Source organism: Macaca fascicularis, chromosome 5 (assembly GCF_037993035.2).
Source record: "Macaca fascicularis isolate 582-1 chromosome 5, T2T-MFA8v1.1".
NCBI lineage: Eukaryota > Metazoa > Chordata > Mammalia > Primates > Cercopithecidae > Macaca > Macaca fascicularis.
Window position 1 is genome coordinate 124,139,902 of NC_088379.1, and position 18,980 is coordinate 124,158,881.

Genomic DNA, 18,980 nt, shown 5'->3' on the forward strand with positions numbered 1-18,980 from the left:
TTAATTTCAAATTATAACTGCATGTTAAGCAGATACTTTGAAACCAACTTTAAAAAACAGAATAAGCTTCTTAAAAAATTATACACACACACACGTATAAATGCCCCCACCTCCACCCACGCACAGGGGGACACACAGACACAACTCAGGGAGGGGAGGGGAGAGAAGGGAAGGGAAATGAAGGGAAAGTCTTCCATTTATGGCTTGCTTTACCCAACACTGTACAGTCCTTGATAACCTGAGGATTTGGCTCTCAGCTTCTGCCTTTCTAGGCTCTATGCCTTCTTTCTGTGGCTGGGAGCCACTGTTTCCAAGTAATCCAAAGGAAGGTGCAAAACTGCTTTTGTAGCCTGATGCTTTAACTATAAAAGCCAGTTCTTCTGCCCCCAGATTTCAGCTTTAACATCTCATCTTTGCATAAAGCAGGAACAAAGTGTCTCTGAGTGGGGAGTAGAAGTTGGAAAACCAAACTGTTCTCCTTAGATAGGATGATTTTACCATTTACACCTTCAGAGAGGCGAGACAGCCTCCTTCCTCCTGTTCCTGAGGCTGAGAGCTATCTTTCCTATTTAAATGTATTGCTAATACCTTTTCCTCTACTCTCCCTACCATACTTTTGAACCATTTGTTACTCCCACTAAACTGACCATACAGCTTACAATAAAACAATATTTTAAACAGAAAAATAAGTGGAAGAAAATCTAGTTTATTGAAGATCTCATCACTCCTACATAAAACTTTGCTTCAAAAAGTTTGTTTGTTTGTTTTTTGAGACAGGTCTCACTCTATTGCCCAGGCTGGAGTGCAGTGGGGAGATCATGGTTCACTGTAGCTTCAAACTCCCAGGCTCAAGCTGAAGCAGATGGGACTACAGGTGCACGCCACCCTGCCTGGCTAATTTTTATTTTTATTTTTATTTTTTTTGTAGAGACGGAGGGTCTCACTATGTTGCCCAGGCTGGTCTCAAACTCCTGGGCTCAAATAATCCTCCTGCCTCGGTCTCCCAAAATGCTGGAATTACAGGCATGAATCACCACACCCAGACTTCAATAAGTCTTGATTTTTTTCATTCTTAATATTAAGGACCCTAACTTTTATATTCCTATATAGTCCCCACAAATGTTGACTAATTTCTCAGATGATTTTCACATCTTTTTTTCTTCTGTAATTTCTGTCTTGTTTTCTTATTTCTTGTCTTCCTCTACTAGTCCTTTTAAAAAAATCAGCTCCCTGCCTTCACTAATATAGTGCTTACAAGTTACCAAAAAGCATCACCCCCATAACAAGCTTACTACAAATCCAATGTCACTGAATCCCCCCAGTAGCAAATAAGTGATGCCTCCCCTGCCCTTTGTGATTATTGTTTCTGCTCTTAGGATGAATGAATACATATGGAGTCTTCATGTATAGAAGTATCACTCATCATTTCTAAAAGTAAGATAATGTCCTATTGGTAAAATCTACCACAAAAACTTGAATATTCTGCATCTCCTCAGTAATTTGTATACACCTCTGTCCAAATTTGTCTTTTTTTTTTTTTTTGAGACAGGGTCTTGCTGTGTTGCCCAGGCTGGAGTACAGTGGTATAAACATGGCTCACTGCAGCCTCTACCGCCTGGGCTCAAGCAGTCCTCACACCTCAGCCTCCCAAGTAGCTGGGACCACAGTTGCGCAACACCATGCCCAGCTAATTTTTATAAATTTTTTGTAGAGATGGGATCTCGCCATGTTACCCAGGCTGATCTCAAACTCCTGGGCTCAAGTGATCCTCCCACCACTGTCTCCCAAAGTGTTGGGATTACAGGCCTGAACCACTGTACCTGGCCCAAATTTGTCTTGAACAAGTTATTTCTAGCTCTGTGTTTAGGCAGCACCTATTGACGAGATCTCTAGGCACCTTACTAAGAATATTGTGCCAGCATTCTGCCTTTAAGACCAGGAAAACAGAGAACAACAAGGATTTAAGTATGAGAACAACCTCCTTGCTTATATCACTTATTATAAATCTTTTATTTGACAAAATTTTTCTTATAGATTATTTTTAGTCGTAGAATTAGAAAACTTAGTGAAGTTTAGATCACTACGAGTTCATATGCAATGTCAGGTGTAGATAAATCATTTAATTGAAAGTGCTTTATAAACTAAGAATATCCCATTTTTTCTAAAACACCCTTTTTCGTAAAACACCCTTCCAAGTTTCTATGCTTTTCACAGAAAACTGCAAGGGCTCACTGATTATGGGGATTTGAGCCCAATCATGAAATAAGTCTCTGGCAGGCTTATCTGTAACTAACACTGATATCACTTGAATTCAGGGGATGGCAAATAGGGCCATGATGCTGGTACTTAAGAATTGTAATCCTTTTTCAAAAGAACTGTGAATGACCAGCTATGTTAAAATAAAAGACTAGAACGTTGACTCTGGGGAAAGAAACCTCACAAAACAACATCCGTGTTATGAAATTAAAGAAATGTCGAATCTCTTTAAAAAAAGAAAAAAAAAAACCCCTAAATTTGCATAATTTTCAAGGAATTCTAGCAATATTAAATAATTTGTGAAACAAGTTTTTAAAGGGCATAATACATGCTTGTATACTGGACATGTGTTTTCTAAACCCTAACTCTTTGTTTGCCAGGTTATATGTTGGAATGTAAGAAGAAATACCAAATTTTGTACTTTCTGTGAGACATTTGAGTTTTCTTTGCTCTTTATTTAACATAACGTGAGTCTACATAAAATGCTTCATACCATAGTATTTTGTGCATGCGAGGAGAATTCATCTTCTCTGGATCTAGAGAGGAGAAGTGGATTAAAAATAGTATTAGAAATAGATTTCAAATGCAAATACAGGCACTGCTTGACTTAAGATGGGGCTACGTCCTGATAAATCCATTGTAAGTTGAAAATATCATAAGTCAAAAATGCATTTAAGACACCTAACCTATCAAACATAGCTTAGCCTAACTTGCCTTAAATGTGCTCAGAACACTTGTATTAGCCTAAAGTTGGGCAAAATCATCTAGCAGCACAGTATACTGTATGTTACAGTGTATTTAACCTCATGATCATATAGATGACTGGGAGCTGCAACTTACTGCCACTGCCCAACATCCTGCAAGAGAGTAGCATTGCACTGCGTATCACACTCTGGGAAAAAATCAAAATTCAAAATTCAAAGTATGATTTTTATTAACTGTATCACTTTTGTGGAATCTTCCTAAATTGTGGATCTTTTGTAATCATTTTTCAAGATGTTTGTATTAAAATAAGATAAATATACTATTTAACCCAAAGTGAAGAGATGGGTTCTTAGAGAGAACAATCTGGAAAGTGGTTGTTATTCTTTGTTGGTAGAGCAGGAAAGGGCATTCCTGAAAGAGAAAGCATCTGAACAAGAGCATAGAAATGTAAAGCAACCTGGAGATCTAGGGAGAACTGCAAGCTTTTTGATAAGGCAGCAGCAAGGAACATGTTTGTCATGGCTGAGGAGGGGCCCCACCAAGCAACAGCATGAAGATGCAATCAAGGGCCAGATAATGAATGGCATTTTAAGTACCACTGAGGTGTTAGTGATTCATCCTGGAGGGAGGCAAAACAGGAAAACAGCATGATTTGTTGCTTTTGTACTATTGGTTTTGGCAGCAATGTAGAGGACGGAATGGAAGCTTGCGAGACTAGGGGCAAAAAGAACTAAGAAAACAGCACGATAATATAGAAAAGAAAAACAAGGAACAGTGTTAATAGAGGGGCATCCAATTGAATGTATGTGGCGGAGGAAGATGAGAGTGGAAACTAAGGTGATGTGCTGAGTGGGGAGGGGCGAAGAAAGAGGATACAGGAAGAGAGTGGTTTCCAGGAAAACGTTTGTTTCACTTTCAATCTGTGGCCTTCAAAATATTCAGAACATATTGTTCTGGAGCTCAGGAGAGAAGGTGAGGTAAAGATGTGAATTCAGCAGCTCAGAAGCGAAGCTCCAATCTTGAGGATGGATCAGACTGGGGAGGGAGACCGTCATACAGGGTGAGAAGAGAGATCCAAGGATAGAACCGTAGGAAGCATCAATATTTGAGGAATGAGAAAGGAAGAAAAGCCTCCCACAAGGGAGATGAGATAAGAGGAATGGTTACACAGGTAAGAAGAGAAGGGGAGATGAATGGTGTCCTCTTTATATTTCAGTCACCTGAACTCATTACTCATTACTCATTATTGCCTGCAAATATCAGGTGCTTCACTGTTTCTCGGCTTTTACTCATACCTTTCATCTTTTCAAAACGAGTTTTAAAATGCTACTCACTTTTCAGAGTCTAAGTGGAATACCAGGTCTTATGTCAGAACTTTCCTGACCACTATCATGATCTCTCTTCCTCACATTGTCCTAGTAACCCCAGCATCATGAAATTGAACATTTATTTAAGACAGTCTTTCAACAACTTTTTGGTCTCGAGAACCCTTTACATTCTTAACAATGATTGAGGATCGACCAGTCTGACCAACATGGAGAAACCCCGTCTCTACTAAAAATACAAAATTAGTCTGGCATGGTGGTACATGCCTGTAATCCCAGCTACTCGGGAGGCTGAGGCTGGAGAATTGCTTGAATCTGGGAGGCAGAGGTTGCGGTGAGCTGAGATCGCACCATTGCACTCCAGCCTGGTCAACAAGAGCAAAACTCCACCTAAAAAAAAAATTGAGGATCCCAAAGAGCTTTTGCTTATATAAGATATAGCTATCAATATTACAGAATAAAACAATTAAAACACATATTGTTGCAATATTTATTAACTTATTTAAAATAGCAATAATGTCATTGCATGTCAATGTAAATAACATTTTGATTAAAAATACTATATTTTCTAAAACAAAAGCGTAGCGAGAATAGTGGCATTATTTTACATTTTTTCAAATCTCTTTAATGTTTTGCTTAATAGAACACAGCTGGATTATCATAACCACCTCTATGTTCAATCTGTTGTGATGTGCCATTTTGGTGGAAATATGGAAAGAAAATCTAGTTTCATACAGGGATGTAGTTGCGGGGGAAAGGGCGTATTTTAATAGTCTTTTCAGAAAACTGTGGATATTCTTCTTTGATACCACACCAAAACTCAGCAAGAGCTTTTTTTCCCCCTAAAGGTTAATTGCAACATGGAATCTGAAACCATATCAAGAAAGTTTTTGAACTGTTATATTAAAATTCATTGGTCTATCATGCAATTTGAATCGTGAATTTTTACCCATGTATGATTTTGCAACATCACACATTTGTCACTTAGAAAATATTGATTTGCCATATAAAAAAAGCTCAATATCACTGATCATTAGAGAAATGCAAATCAAAACCACAATGAGACTCCATCTCACACTAATCAGAATGGCTATTGTTAAAAAGAAAAAATAACAGATCCTGGAGAGGTTGTGGAGAAAAAGGAACATTTATACATTGTCTGTGGGAGTGTAAATTAGTTCAACCATTGTGGAAGACAGTGTGGTGATTCCTTAAAGACCTAAAGACAGAAATACAATTTGACCCAGCAATCTTATTACTGGGTACATATACAAAGGAATATAAATCATTCTATCATAAAGAAACACGCACACGTATGTTCATTACAGCAGTACTCACAATAGCAAAGACATGGAATCAACCTAAATGCCTATCAATGACAGATTGGATAAAGAAAATGTGGTACATATACACCATGGAATACCATGCATCCATAAAAAAGAACAGTATCATGTCCTTTGCAGGGATATGGATGAATCTGGAGGCCATTATCCTCAGCAAACTAACACAGGAACAGAAAATCAAATACCACATATTCTTATAAGTGGAAGCTAAATGATGAGAACACATGGACACATAAAGGGGAACACAAACACTGGGCCTAGTGGAGGCTGGAAGGTGGGAGGAGGGAGAGAATCAAGAAAAATAACTAATGGGTACTAGGCTTAATACCAGAGTGACAAAATAATCTGTACTGCAAACCCCCATTACACAAGTTTACCTATGTAACAAACCTACATATGTATCCTGAACTTAAAAGTTAAATTTTTAAAAATTGATGTGCTGGGTTATTCAAGTCCTCCAAATGTTGACATATTTCATTATTACATTTTGTTAATATTACCATCAATTTCATCAGAAAAGCTTTTAAATATTAAGAAATTGTTAAGCTCACAGTGGCAGATACAACTTTTCTAAATTCTTATTTTTATTAGAAAGCTCAAGTTATATCATTGCCAAGAAACATGAGAGTTTTTCTTTGATGTAAGAGGGTCACTTCGTTAATTTTCAAGAAAATGTCATGCCATTCTCCTCTAAATAGGAATTCTTTGCATACGTGCCTAGAGATAAGAGGAAGAAGTTGACTTCATTCCTATTTGTATTTTCCTTTCAGGTCATAGCAAAAGTTCTTGGGCTTAGTAGGTTCTCAACAGATGTTTGTAGATTTTAATTGAATTTATTTCCATTGTGAATTTCAACTGCTGTAAGGGTTTCATTATGTCCCAGTTTGCCCAAGATGATCCCCACTTACGTGTATTCTCTTCATATACCATCAAATTTAGGATATTTGCCCCCTCCTGATTTAAATAAGTAGTATTCAGTGTTGCAATAAAATATCAGCATGAATTTGATGGACCTGAACTTGGCACTTTCAATTTCTATTCTAGTCACCCAGAAGTGTGAGACTGTGGTTCAGAAAACAGAACTCTCATCTTAACCCACATAAAGACAGAGATAAGCCTATCTCTCTAGTTTAGAACTTTTCTAACTGCAGAATAATTAATGTCTCCTTTAGGACAGTATGTTCAGGACAGTGTGCAGAGTCATAACTGGTAAAACAATGTGGGCTTGGACTCAAGTGGCTAGGGAGGGTTAAATCCTTCTGGTCTTAGGGGTAGCCAGAGAAGTATTCAACATCATTGCCTCCTACAGTCTTGGCATTCTAGCCAATTATGCCACGGCCTGTGCTGCAAGATTCAATATGTAAGAAGTTGCCAGGCTACCAGGCTGCCAATCAGCAGTGTCATGGGGAAATGTGGGAAATTATAGATTAGGTGTCCATGGAATATGTGCAGGAAATGGAGGCTGTATACCATACTTTGTACAGAGAGTGGTCTGACGCTATTGCAATAGCTGTTTTGTCAGTATTCTATGGTGTAAATCTTTCATATGTTATTTTGTTGTCAATGCTCTTTTAAAAAAATGCAATAGACTCTCCTGGCAGCAATGAACCAAAAGTTAAGAGTATTTAGTGAAAAATTAAGTACTGAGTTTCTGTTTCTCAAAAAAGCTAATGATAAAAGTGTCACTTAGAAAAATGTTGAAATTTCCCATCCAACAATGGAACATAATTGCTAACTCCACAAAAGCCAAAGAATCTGCTTCAGAAGTTAATGTTACCTTAAGATGATTGTACCTGCCCAGAGATCATGATTTAACATGTACAGCTGCAGAAAGTGTATTTACATGTCACTCTGTGAAGCATGGCTTTCCATTTATTCATTTTAGAGCCCAAGTTTTCTTGTAGTCATACAAAAAGTAAAGCAATAACTATGATTTTATTGGTTCCATTAACAGAATAACTTCACAAATAGTTAAATGAGAATTTTATAGCAACACATTAGATGCTACAAATAGAAAACTGCCAATTCAAAATAGTTCAAATTTTTTCTATATGAATCAAGGAATCAAAGTAAAACTAGTTTAAGTTCATTCTGTCAGGAAACATCTAATACTATTGTTAAAGCCATTGTAAATTTACTTTAAAAGTTCAGCATTGAAGATAAAATTTTTTGCTTATGCAGCAATAAAACCAATACGAATTTTAGTGAAACATCTTGTCATTATAAAAACAATATTCCACCAAGTTAACAAACATATAAGTAGAAATTATGCTTATAATTGGTTGTGGTACATAAAAAAGGCATAATGGCGTCCTGAAAGAGCTAACAACTGAAATTGAAGTTATAGTTGTCAAATTGTATAAATACTTTGTACATATACACAGAGTAACTGAACTATATAATTTTTATACACCTAATGTTGAAATAAAAACTAATTCAGATGCAACACAGAAGTAGGTACTTTCTCCTTTGCTACTCATTATTAATCAAATTGAGAAATGCTTGAGCCCTTAACATTTTTGTAAATGGATCTAAGTGTTACACAATAATATCAAACTAACTTGCAAGTGTTCAAAATCAAAACTGTCAGTAAATAGAGCGCCCAAAATTCATCTAGTGAAGTGTTTAGCAAGTTGCAATGAATGAAAACAATACTTGCAAATGGGATGACGTTCCAATTCATTTTTACTAAAGCAAAAAAAAAAAAAAGACTGAACACATTAAATAAGGTTCAAATGATGGGCAAAATTTGATTTTGAAATTTGATGGTAGAGCTTTGTAATATTTTGACTCATTAAAGAATCTTTTGATAAATCTTCTATTTTTAGTTGGAAAAAATCTCTGTGCTGAAATAGAATGAAATTTAAGATAATCTAAATATGGTAGGCATTCAAAAGAATCATATAGACAATTGGCTTGATGAATTATTTATTGAAATAATTACTGTCAATGGAGACAAAAAGACAGTAAAAATATTTTAACCGAGGTATTAGTATGTTTCAATACAAAGCAATTGTAATTGAGAATATTCTCAATTTAGGATTACTTTTTATCTGAGTAGCTGTTGCATGACTGTAGAGAGAGTATTTTCATATTAAAAAAGTTTCATTGAAAGAGAATAATCAATTGAAGATGTCAATAATTTCAAATATATTAACCATTAAAATGCCACTTTAAATATTACCAGTAACTTTGTGAAGCCCATACAAAATAATTAGACTACAGTAAAATAAAACATTTTTCAGGAAAATGCCAGTGACATGATATTAGAAATGTATATGGCTAAGAAACCAATTAAAGTAGGTGAAGATGTCATAACAATAATTATTGTCTATATCATTTTTACTATCTACATTATCTCTTTAAAGATATAACTTACATAAAGTCCACCAGACTTACAGCTTAATGATTTCTTACATACATATATACTTATGCAAGCAGCACTCAGATCTCTCTCCCTCTTTCTCTTTCTCTTTCCCTTTTTCGGTCTATAAAGTCCAGCTCAAATATAATTTCTTCTCTTGGCAGTGTTTCATAAGTAGCCCTCTCGTCACAACTCCCAGAAAAATTCTTTGTTTATCTTCTGTGATACCATAACATAGTGGATGTATTATACTTCTCTTCTAGCCCATGTCATATGGTATATTGTGATTTGCATTTATACCTGACCTCACAACTAGTCAGTGAGTCATTTGAGGGTAGGAGCCATATATATTTTTTAGCTTTATCCTAAGTGCCTAGCACTGTATGCAAGTAACATATTCGGTGCTCAGAAAATGTCCTGTGAAATGAATTATCTCTTTAGTTATTGTATCATCTAATAGGGTTAAATACATTGTTAGCTCTCAATAATTATTTTTTGAAGTAAGTAACCTGAAATCTTCTTGTTCATTGGAGTTTACACATACTAGTTTTGAGACGCATATAGATTTATTAGGGGGGATTATAAAACCTAACACAGGATAATGAAGGCCGCCTTACCAGCAAAACTTCGCACTAAGCCATGGTTTATAGCGGAATGCATATAAATTACTCGATTATTCTTTCGAATATATATGCTATTTTATTTTATTTTATTTCATTTTATTTTATTTTATGTTTATTGACTTTTTTTTGAGACAGGGTCTCACTCTGTTGCCCAGGCTGAAGTGCTCACTGCAGCCTCAACCTCAAGTCATCCTTCCACCTCTGCCTCCAGAGTAGCTGGGACTACAGGCAGATACCATCACACTCGGCTAATTATATATTTTTTGTAGAGGGCATCTCCTGTTGCTACCCAGACTGGTCCCAAAACTCCTGGGCTCAAGCAATCTGTTTGCCTTGGCGTCTGAAAGTTCTGGGATTACAGGCATGAGCCACACCTAGCCTATATTTTAAAAAATAATGTTTCTTCTTCTATTGTTGGTAAGAGGAAGAAAAATGCAAACAGCCTTCAACTGAATAGAAATAATGGATGTTCTCTCTTTCTTTTCATTCTATATGGTATTTAAAGTAAAGAATATGAATTTACTTTGTTTTTAAAACATCAATAAAAGCTCTTTATTCATAAATGTATTTTTATAAGTATAGCCCATAGTATAGAATTTTATATTTGTAATTCAAAAGAAAATATTGGCATCAAAATAATTTATTAATAAGTATATAATCGAGCTACTTATATGATGATAGTGTATTAAACTCAGCAATCTTCACAGGATCTATCATCCATGACTGCTGTAACCCTTTTCCAAACATTAAAAAAAAAAAATACAGGTAAGTGTTTATTCTCTTATTTTCTGTATTGAAGGCACTGAATAATTTAACAAAGAAGTGCAAAAGAAACACTAAATGTGGGAAAATTCTTCTTTTTGGGAAATTATTAGTAGTAGGGTATATCCAGCCACGTACAGCAACCCAATTCCCCAGGAAACTTCATAAAATGATAACCATATTAAACTGAGGACAGGACAACCTAGCATCAAGAATGGACCCAGAGAATATGTTAGACGTATTGTCTAACATATAAATAAGTGATAACCTCAAAGGCTAGCAAAGACACTGTAAATTAATAGTAGATGGATTGCATTTGTAAGTAAAAGCCTTTGATGAAAAAATTTCTATATTTGCCAGTAAAGAACCACACAGAGCATATGGTTCACTGAAATAAGATAGAATTAAAAAAAAAAATTAAACCGTAAGTAATCTGTGAAATTACTAACATTTAAAGTTTCTTCACAGATTAACATAACATGAAAATTAGTTAAAAGAAAAGCTCTGAAATTCACTGTAAAGTTTAAGTTTGTACTTAATTTCCAATAGAATAGACTGCTCTCATACTAAGAGGGATCATGTAGATTTTTCTAGAAGCATCATATATTTGAATAGCTTTGACCAGTTAGATAAATTTAAAGTATTTTTATTTATTATAAGGAAAGTGAATGGCTTTTTAAAGGGGATTCTTAGGCTATTTTTACACAAAATAATTTTGGTAAAAGTAGTACACAGTGAGATTGCAGGAATCAAGAAGTGTTGGTCATACCTTGTTCAGCTTGCATTTCTCTTGTTCACTTGCACTTTCTGCTTTCATGTTACTGAAAACCACAGGGCTTTCTGGCCATTAAGTTCTCAGGGTCCATTCTTGATGCTAGGTTGGTTCTCTTTATATTCCTTTCTTCCCTGCTGTACAGGCCTTGGGGCTGTAGCCTCCTTTATGATCCTCCTTCATTATGGAAGATGTTACCATCTTCTCTAATGCCATCTTCTCTAATGCTTGCTGGCCTTTGGCTAATTCTGGGTATGTAACAGGGAAGATAGGGTCTCTCCACCTCCCTACTTCCTTGCTGCCCTGAAAACAAGTATATTAGACACTTTTCATTTAAGTTTTACTGTTATTTATTGTGAGGGAGTCTTGATAAAAATAATCAGACTAAGAAAATTATAAAATTGAAGAGAACTTTCAACATTTTAATGCATGTTATCACCTTACAATTTCCAATATGGCTAGCAGGCCCAGAAACGCTGATGGATTCCTGTTTTGTTCTTTTATTTTGGTGGCAGATTTTATGTGTTTCTAGCCTTCTGTGTCTAAGCCTAAAAATCGTTTTCTCTACAAAGGCCTGCCTGTCCATTATGTAGGCCCGAAGACACAGAACAATAGGGGTAAATCAGAGCCAGGGTGAGGGCACCTGTCTCAGGACTTTCCATTCTTCCCTCCTTTTTCAATGGCCTCACAACTCACCATAGGACAGGCTCCCCTATGATATTACCACACCTAGAAGCTTTCTTTGAATAGCCATGTTTCCTGGATGACTTGGGGATAATATAAAACATAAAAAATCTAGAATGAGCAAATGTTAATTTTATTATTGCAAAATGCCTACTGCATCTGAGACAGAGGTTATGGGTGTCCTTATTTTAGTCCAAAGTGCTTACTTCATCAAAGTTAATATTATATGTAAGTCACTAAAACACCCTTTCTCGCCCAACCTTTCAAACTTCTCCCAGTTTTATATCCATCCTGCCCCCGCACCGTAACCACCCACATCCCATGATAAGTAGCAGAGGCATTATCTGGAAGCATGGGAGGGTGAATTTGGCTTCCAATGAAGTCTTAGAGGCCAAGTCTTAAAGTTTTGGCATCTTATAACATGGACACATCCATGAGCATGGAAAGATTCCAGATGAGTCTAGGCTTTTATCGACACCAAAGATAATGTTAGATTCTTTATCCTTGTTTAATATCAATGTGCTAAATCAACAGCAAATTTCCATACATCCTTCGTGTCAACTAGAGGAAAACTAAGCTCAAAAATGTTCTAAGATAAAAGCAAGTTACATTATTTTTAAAATTTTTTTAATTAAATCTTTAATTTTTAATTTTTGTGGGTACATAATAGGTGTATATATGTATGGGTTATATGAGATATTTTGATATAGGCATGTCATGCATAATAATCATATCAGGGTAAATGGGGTATCTATCACCTCAAGCATTTATCCTTTGTGTTTCAAATGATCTAATTCTACTCTTTTAGTTATTTTTAAAAGTACAACTAAATTATTTTTTACTATAGTCACCCTGTCATACTAGCAAATACCAGGTCTTATTCATTCTATCTAACTATTATTTTGTACCCGTTAACCATCCCCACCTCCAGCCAACCCCCTGCCACTACCCTTCCCAGCCTCTGGTAACCATCCTTCTACTCTTTATCTCCATTAGCTCAATTGTTTTAAGTTTTAGCTCCCACAGATAAGTGATAACACACAATGTTTATCTTTCTGTGCCTGGCTTATTTCATGTCCTCCATTTCCATCCATGTTGTTGCGAATGACTGGATCTCATTCTTTTCTATGGCTGAATAGTACTCCATTGTGTATAAATACCTCATTTTTTTATCCATTCATCTGTTGATGCACCCTTCAAACATTGCTTCCAAATCTTGGCTATTGTGAATAGCGCTGCAATAAACATGGGAGTGCAAATCTCTCTTTGATATACTGATTTCCTTTCTTTTGGATATATACCTAGGAGTGAAATTGCTAGATCATGTGGTAGCTGTATTTTTAGTTTTATGAGGACCTCCAAACTCTTCTCAATAGTGGTTGTATTAATTGCATTCCCACCAACAGTGTACGAGGGTTTCCTTTTCTCCATATCCTTGTCAGCATTTGTTACCGCCCGTCTTTTGGATAAAAGCCATTTTAACTGGTGTGAAATGATATTGTAGTTTTGATATGCATTTCTCTGATGATCAATAATATTAAACACCTTTCCATATACCCATTTGCCATTTGTATGTCTTCTTTTGAGAACTCTCTATTCATATCTTTTGTTTACAACCCCCCGCCTTCACTTTTTGTTGAAGCAGGGTCTCACTCTGTCTCCCAGGCTGTACTGTAGTGGCATGATCACAGCTCACTGCACCCTCGACCTCCCAGGTTCCAGTGAGCCTCTCACCTCAGCCTCCTGAATAGCTGGGACTACAGGCGTGCACCACCACCCCTGGCTAATTTTTGTGTTTTTTGTAGAGATGGGGTTTTGCCATGTTGCCCAGAGTGGTCTCAAACTCCTGGGCTCAAAAGATGCACTTGCCTTGGTCTCCTAATGTTCTGGGATTACAGGTGTGAGCCACACTGCCTGACCTCTTTTGCCTTTTTTTTTTTTTTTTTTTTGCGATGGAGTCTTGCTCTGTTGTCAGGCTGGAGTGCAGTGGCGTGATATTGACTGGCTCACTGCAACCTCCACCTCCTAGGTTTAAGCTATCCCCCTGCCTCAACCACCCTCCATGCCACCACACCCAGCTAATTTTTTGTGTTTTTAGTAGAGACAGGGTTTCACCATGTTGGTCAGGATGGTCTCGATCTCTTGACCTCATGATCCACTTGTGTCAGCCTCCCAAAATGCTGGGATTACAGATGTGAGGCACTGTGCCCGGCCTGCCTATATTTAAAATCAGATTATTCTATTTTTTTTTTCCTATAGAGTTGTTTTAGCTTCTAACATGTTCTGGTTATTAATCCCTTGTCAGATGGGTAGTTAGCAAATATTTTCTTCCATTCCATAGGCTATCTCTTCAGTTTGTTGATTGTTTCCTTTGCTGTGCGGTAGCTTTTTAACTTATGTGATCTAATTTGTCCATTTTTGCTTTGGTTGCCTGTGCCTGCCAGGCATTACTTAAGAAGTCTTTGCCCACTCCAATGTCCTGGAGAGTTTCCCCAATGTTTTCTTTAATCAGTTTCATAATCTGAACTCTTAAATTTTTTTTTTTTTTTTTTTTTTTTAGATGGAGTCTCACTCTGTCACCCAGGCTGGAGTGTGATCTCAACTCACTGCAACCTCCACCTCCCAGATTCAAGCAATTCTCCTGCCTCAGCCTCCTGAGTAGCTGGGACTACAGGTGCCCGCCACCATGCCTAGCTAATTTTTTTATTTTTTTATCTTTTTATTTTAGTAGAGACAGGGTTTCACCATGTTAGCCAGGATGGTCTTGATCTCCTGACCTTGAGATCTGCCCACCTTAGCCTCCCAAAGTGCTGGGATTACAGGTGTGAGCCACTGTACCCGGCCAAGCTCTTAGATTTAAGTCTTTAAAATTCATTTTGATTTGATTTGGGTATAAGTTGAGAGATAGGGGTCTAGTTTCTTTCTTCTGCATATGGATATCCAGTTTCCCCAGCACCATTTATTGAAGAGTCTGTCCTTTCCCCAGTGTATGTTCTTGACACCTTTGTTGAAAATGAGTTCACTGTAGATGTATGGCTTTATTTATGCCTTCTCTGTTATATTCTACTGGTGTTTGTGTCTATTTTTATGCCAATACCATGCTGTTATGGTTACTACAGCTCTGTAGTGTAATTTGAAGTCAGGTAATGTGATTCCTCCAGTTTTGTTCTTTCTGCTCAGGATAGCTTTTGCTATTCTGGGTCTTTTGTGGTTCCACATAAATTTTAGGATTTTTTTTTCTTTTTGGGAGCAAGCCCCCCAAAACCTGGCCATAAACTGGCCCCAAGACTGGCCATAAACAAAATCTCTGAAGCACTGTAACATGTTCATAATGGCCCTAACACCCTCGCTGGAAGGTTGTGTGTTTATGGGGATGAGGGCAAGGAACACCTGGCCCGCCCAGGGTGGAAAACCGCTTAAAGGCATTCTTAAGCCACAAACAATAGCATGAGCGATCTGTGCCCTAAGGGCATGTTCCTGCTGCAGTTAACTAGCCCAACCTATTCCTTTAATTCAGCCCATCCCTTTGTTTCCCATAAGGGATACTTTTAGTTAATGTAATATCTATAGAAACAATGCTAATGACTGGTTTGCTGTTAATAAATACGTGAGTAAATCTCTGTTCAGGGCTCTCAGCTCTGAAGGCTGTGAGACCCCTGATTTCCCACCTCACACCTCTGTATTTCTGTGTGTGTGTCTTTAATTCCTCTAGTGCTGCTGGGTTAGGGTCTCCCCAACGAGCTGGTCTTGGCATTTTCCATTTCTGTGAAGAATGTTATTGGTGTTTGATAGCAATTGCATTAAATCTGTAGATTGCTTTGGGCAGTATGGACATTTTAACCATATTGATTCTTCCAATCCATGAACATGGAATATCTTTCCATTTTTTTGGTGTGTCCTCTTCAATTTCTTGCATCAGTGTCTTATAGTTTTTACTGTAGAGATCTTTCACTTTTTTGGTTGATTGCTAGGTATTTTATTTGTAGCTATTGAAAATGGGGTTATTTTCTTGATTTCTTTTTCAGATTGTTTGCTGTTGGCATATAAAATGCTACTGATATTTGTATGTTGATTTTGTATCCTGCAACTTTTCCAAATTTGTTTAACAGTTCTAATAGTTTTTTGATGGAGTTTAGGTTTTTCCAAGTATAAGATCATATCATCTGAAACAAGGATAATTTGACTTCTTCCCTTCCAGTATGGATGCTCTTTATTTCTCTTGTCTGATTACTCTAGCTAGGGCTTCCAGTACTATGTTGAATAACAGTGGTGACAGTGGGCATCCTTGTGGTGTTCCAGATCTTAGAGGAAAGAACTTCAATTTTTCCCCATTCAGTACGATACTAGCTGTGGATCTGTCATACATAGTGTGTCCAGAATTGGTGGGTTCTTGGTCTCACTGATTTCAAGAATGAAGCTGCGGACGCTCGTGGTGAATGTTACAGTTCTTAAAAATGGTGTGTCCGGAGTTTGTTCCTTCAGGTGTTCAGATGTGTCCAAAGTTTCTTCCTTCTGGTGGGTTTGTGGTCTCGCTGACTTCAGGAGTGAAGGCACAGACCTTTGCAGTTAGTCTTACAGCTCTTAAAGGCGGCATGTCCAGAGTTGTTCGTTCCTCCTAGTGGGTTCGTAGTCTCGCTGACATCAGGAGTGAAGCCACAGACCTTCGCGGTGAGTGTTATAGCTCATAAAGGCAATGTGGACACAAAGAGTGAGGAGCAGCAAGATTTATTGTGAAGAGCAAAAGAACAAAGCTTCCACAGCATAGAAGGGGACCCAAGTGGGTTGTCGCTGCTGGCTCAGGTAGCCAGTTTTTATTCCCTTATTTGCCCCCACCCACATCCTGCTGATTGGTCTATTTTACAGAGAGCTGATTGTCCATTTTACAAAGAGCCGATTGGTTTACAGAGTGCGGATTGGCGCTTTAACAAACCTTTAGCTAGACACAGAGCACTGATTGGTGTGTTTTTATAGAGTGCTGATTGGTGTGTTTACAAACCTTTAGCTAGACGCAGAGCACTGATTGGTGCATCTGCAATCCTTTAGCTCGACAGAAAAGTTCTCCAAGTCCCCACACAACCCAGAAGCACAGCCGGCTTCACCTCTCAATCCCGCCTCTAAACAGGACACCCTAGCTGCTATTGGGAATTGGCCGATGACTGCTCTAGCTACTTCCTGCTGGATAGGGGCGAAGAAGGGGCCCTGCAGTTGTAGTGTCCTCCAGAGGGGAACTCTTTAGGCCAGTGAAAGGGCCAGTGGGTTGCTCCAGGGGTCCTCAGTAGAAGTTGTTAGTTGAGCTTGTTTGGGATTCCATTTGTAAGACCATCTGTAGCTTGATGGCCTCCATCCTAGAGGAAACACATTTGACAAGGAGGTAAAAAATACAGGGCCTGAAGGCAAGTAATAGCAAGATGGCTGCCACGGGACCTAGAAAGGGGACAAGCCATGTTGCCCAACTCTAGAGGTTGGTATAAGAGTTTGAAAGTCGTTGTCTGATTTCAGAAGCCTTTTCCTGTGAATGCTGGGCAGCATCTCGTACTATCCCTGACTAGTTAGTGGAAAAAAACGACACTCTTCCCCTAAGAAGGTTCAGGGTCCTCCTTTCTCAGCAGCGAGGAGGTGTAGGCCTCGGCAGTTTTGGAGAGTCACTGCTGCCAAAGAGTCTATTTGGGATTGTAGAGTAAGGATAAATTTCGTTATTTCTTGCAAATTGAGAAATCCTTTGAGACGATGTGGTAATAGGATAATATATGTTACACTGTTAACTTTTAGTAAACTTTACTTTTGTTGAAAACCTTGTAAGTTTGGGATTTTAATTTTTCTTTGCTATTAATAAAACTTCATTCTGTCTATATTAACTTGGTATAGATGGCTCCTTCCTGATTCTGTAAGTACTTTAAGGTTTGGCTGAGTGCAAATAGCTGGCAGGTCTGAGCAGACCAATTATTAGGCAATTTTCCAAACTGCTTCTACAAGAGTTTCCTTATCACTTACTGAATACCCATTGTGTCTTTTTTCCTTAATGATGGAGGAACTATCTATCATCCTGTCCTGAAGGGAGTTCCTCCTAGGTCTGGTCAGACCTTTGTATGGTAATTAAGATTTAGATCCCTTGTTAGGAAATCTGCTGGGTGAAGGATTTTTGATAGGAAGACTACGGGATGTCAGTGGCCTCAGTGATTTCGGGCTATGCCCTTGTTTGCACTGACAACAAGGTGGTATTGGAGTGTTATAGGGTCACAGAAAACACCTTCAATTACCAATTATAGGTTTTAAATTTACCCTGGCTTTTAAAGAAATTGGCTACAATGTTTTTTCTTTACCATTTCCATCTCTCTTTCTTTCTCTTTGACTTCTTTGACTCTCTCTCTGACTCCCTCTTTGTCTCTGTCTCTTCCTCTCTCTCTCTCTCCGACTTTCTGTCTTTTTCTCTCTTTCCTTTCTGCTGGTCTTTCCCTGCCTCTCCTAGCTGCTTATGCTGCTGTTCTCCTTCCCCATTTTGATAGCTTTGGCAGTGTAAGACTGCCACCTCCTTGGGTTTTTGCACTACATGCAATAACTCCACAATTTCCTTGTGGTATTTAATGGGGGTTCCCCCAGAGGTTACGAACTCCCTTTCTTTCCATATTGCAGCATGGGCATTTAGGATTAGATAAGCATACTTGCTATCTGTATACACATTTATTCTTTTTCCCTTTCCCATTTCTAAGGCTCTGGTAAGTGCCACTAGTTCTACTAACTGGGTGTTGGCCCCTGGGGGAAGAGGCTTACTTTCTTTTTTTTTAAGATGGAGTCTCGCTCTGTCTCCCAGGCTGGAGTGCAGTGGCCGGATCTCAGCTCACTGCAAGCTCTGCCTCCCGGGTTTACGCCATTCTCCTGCCTCAGCCTCCCAAGTAGCTGGGACTACAGGCGCCTGCCACCTCGCCTGGCTAGTTTTTTGTATTTTTTAGTAGAGAGGGGGTTTCACCGTGTTAGCCAGGATGGTCTCGATCTCCTGACCTCGTGATCCGCCCATCTCAGCCTCCCAAAGTGCTGGGATCACAGGCTTGAGCCACCTCACCCGGCCTTTTTCAAGTATGGTTACATCACTAACTATGGCATAACCTGCCCTTCATAGCCCATTCTCCACAAATGAAGTTCCATCTATAT

At 38.0% G+C, this 18,980-nt stretch overlaps 1 long non-coding RNA gene across 1 annotated transcript in view; it reads left to right on the plus strand.

Annotated features, from left to right (window-relative positions):
* Positions 1-3,878: 3,878 nt before the first annotated feature.
* Positions 3,879-18,980, plus strand: part of LOC141410334 (uncharacterized) — a 38,999-nt gene continuing 23,897 nt past the window's right edge. Inside the window, exon 1 of the long non-coding RNA XR_012435036.1 lies at positions 3,879-4,132. This is a non-coding gene — a long non-coding RNA (uncharacterized lncRNA). The remainder of the gene's footprint in view (positions 4,133-18,980) is intronic.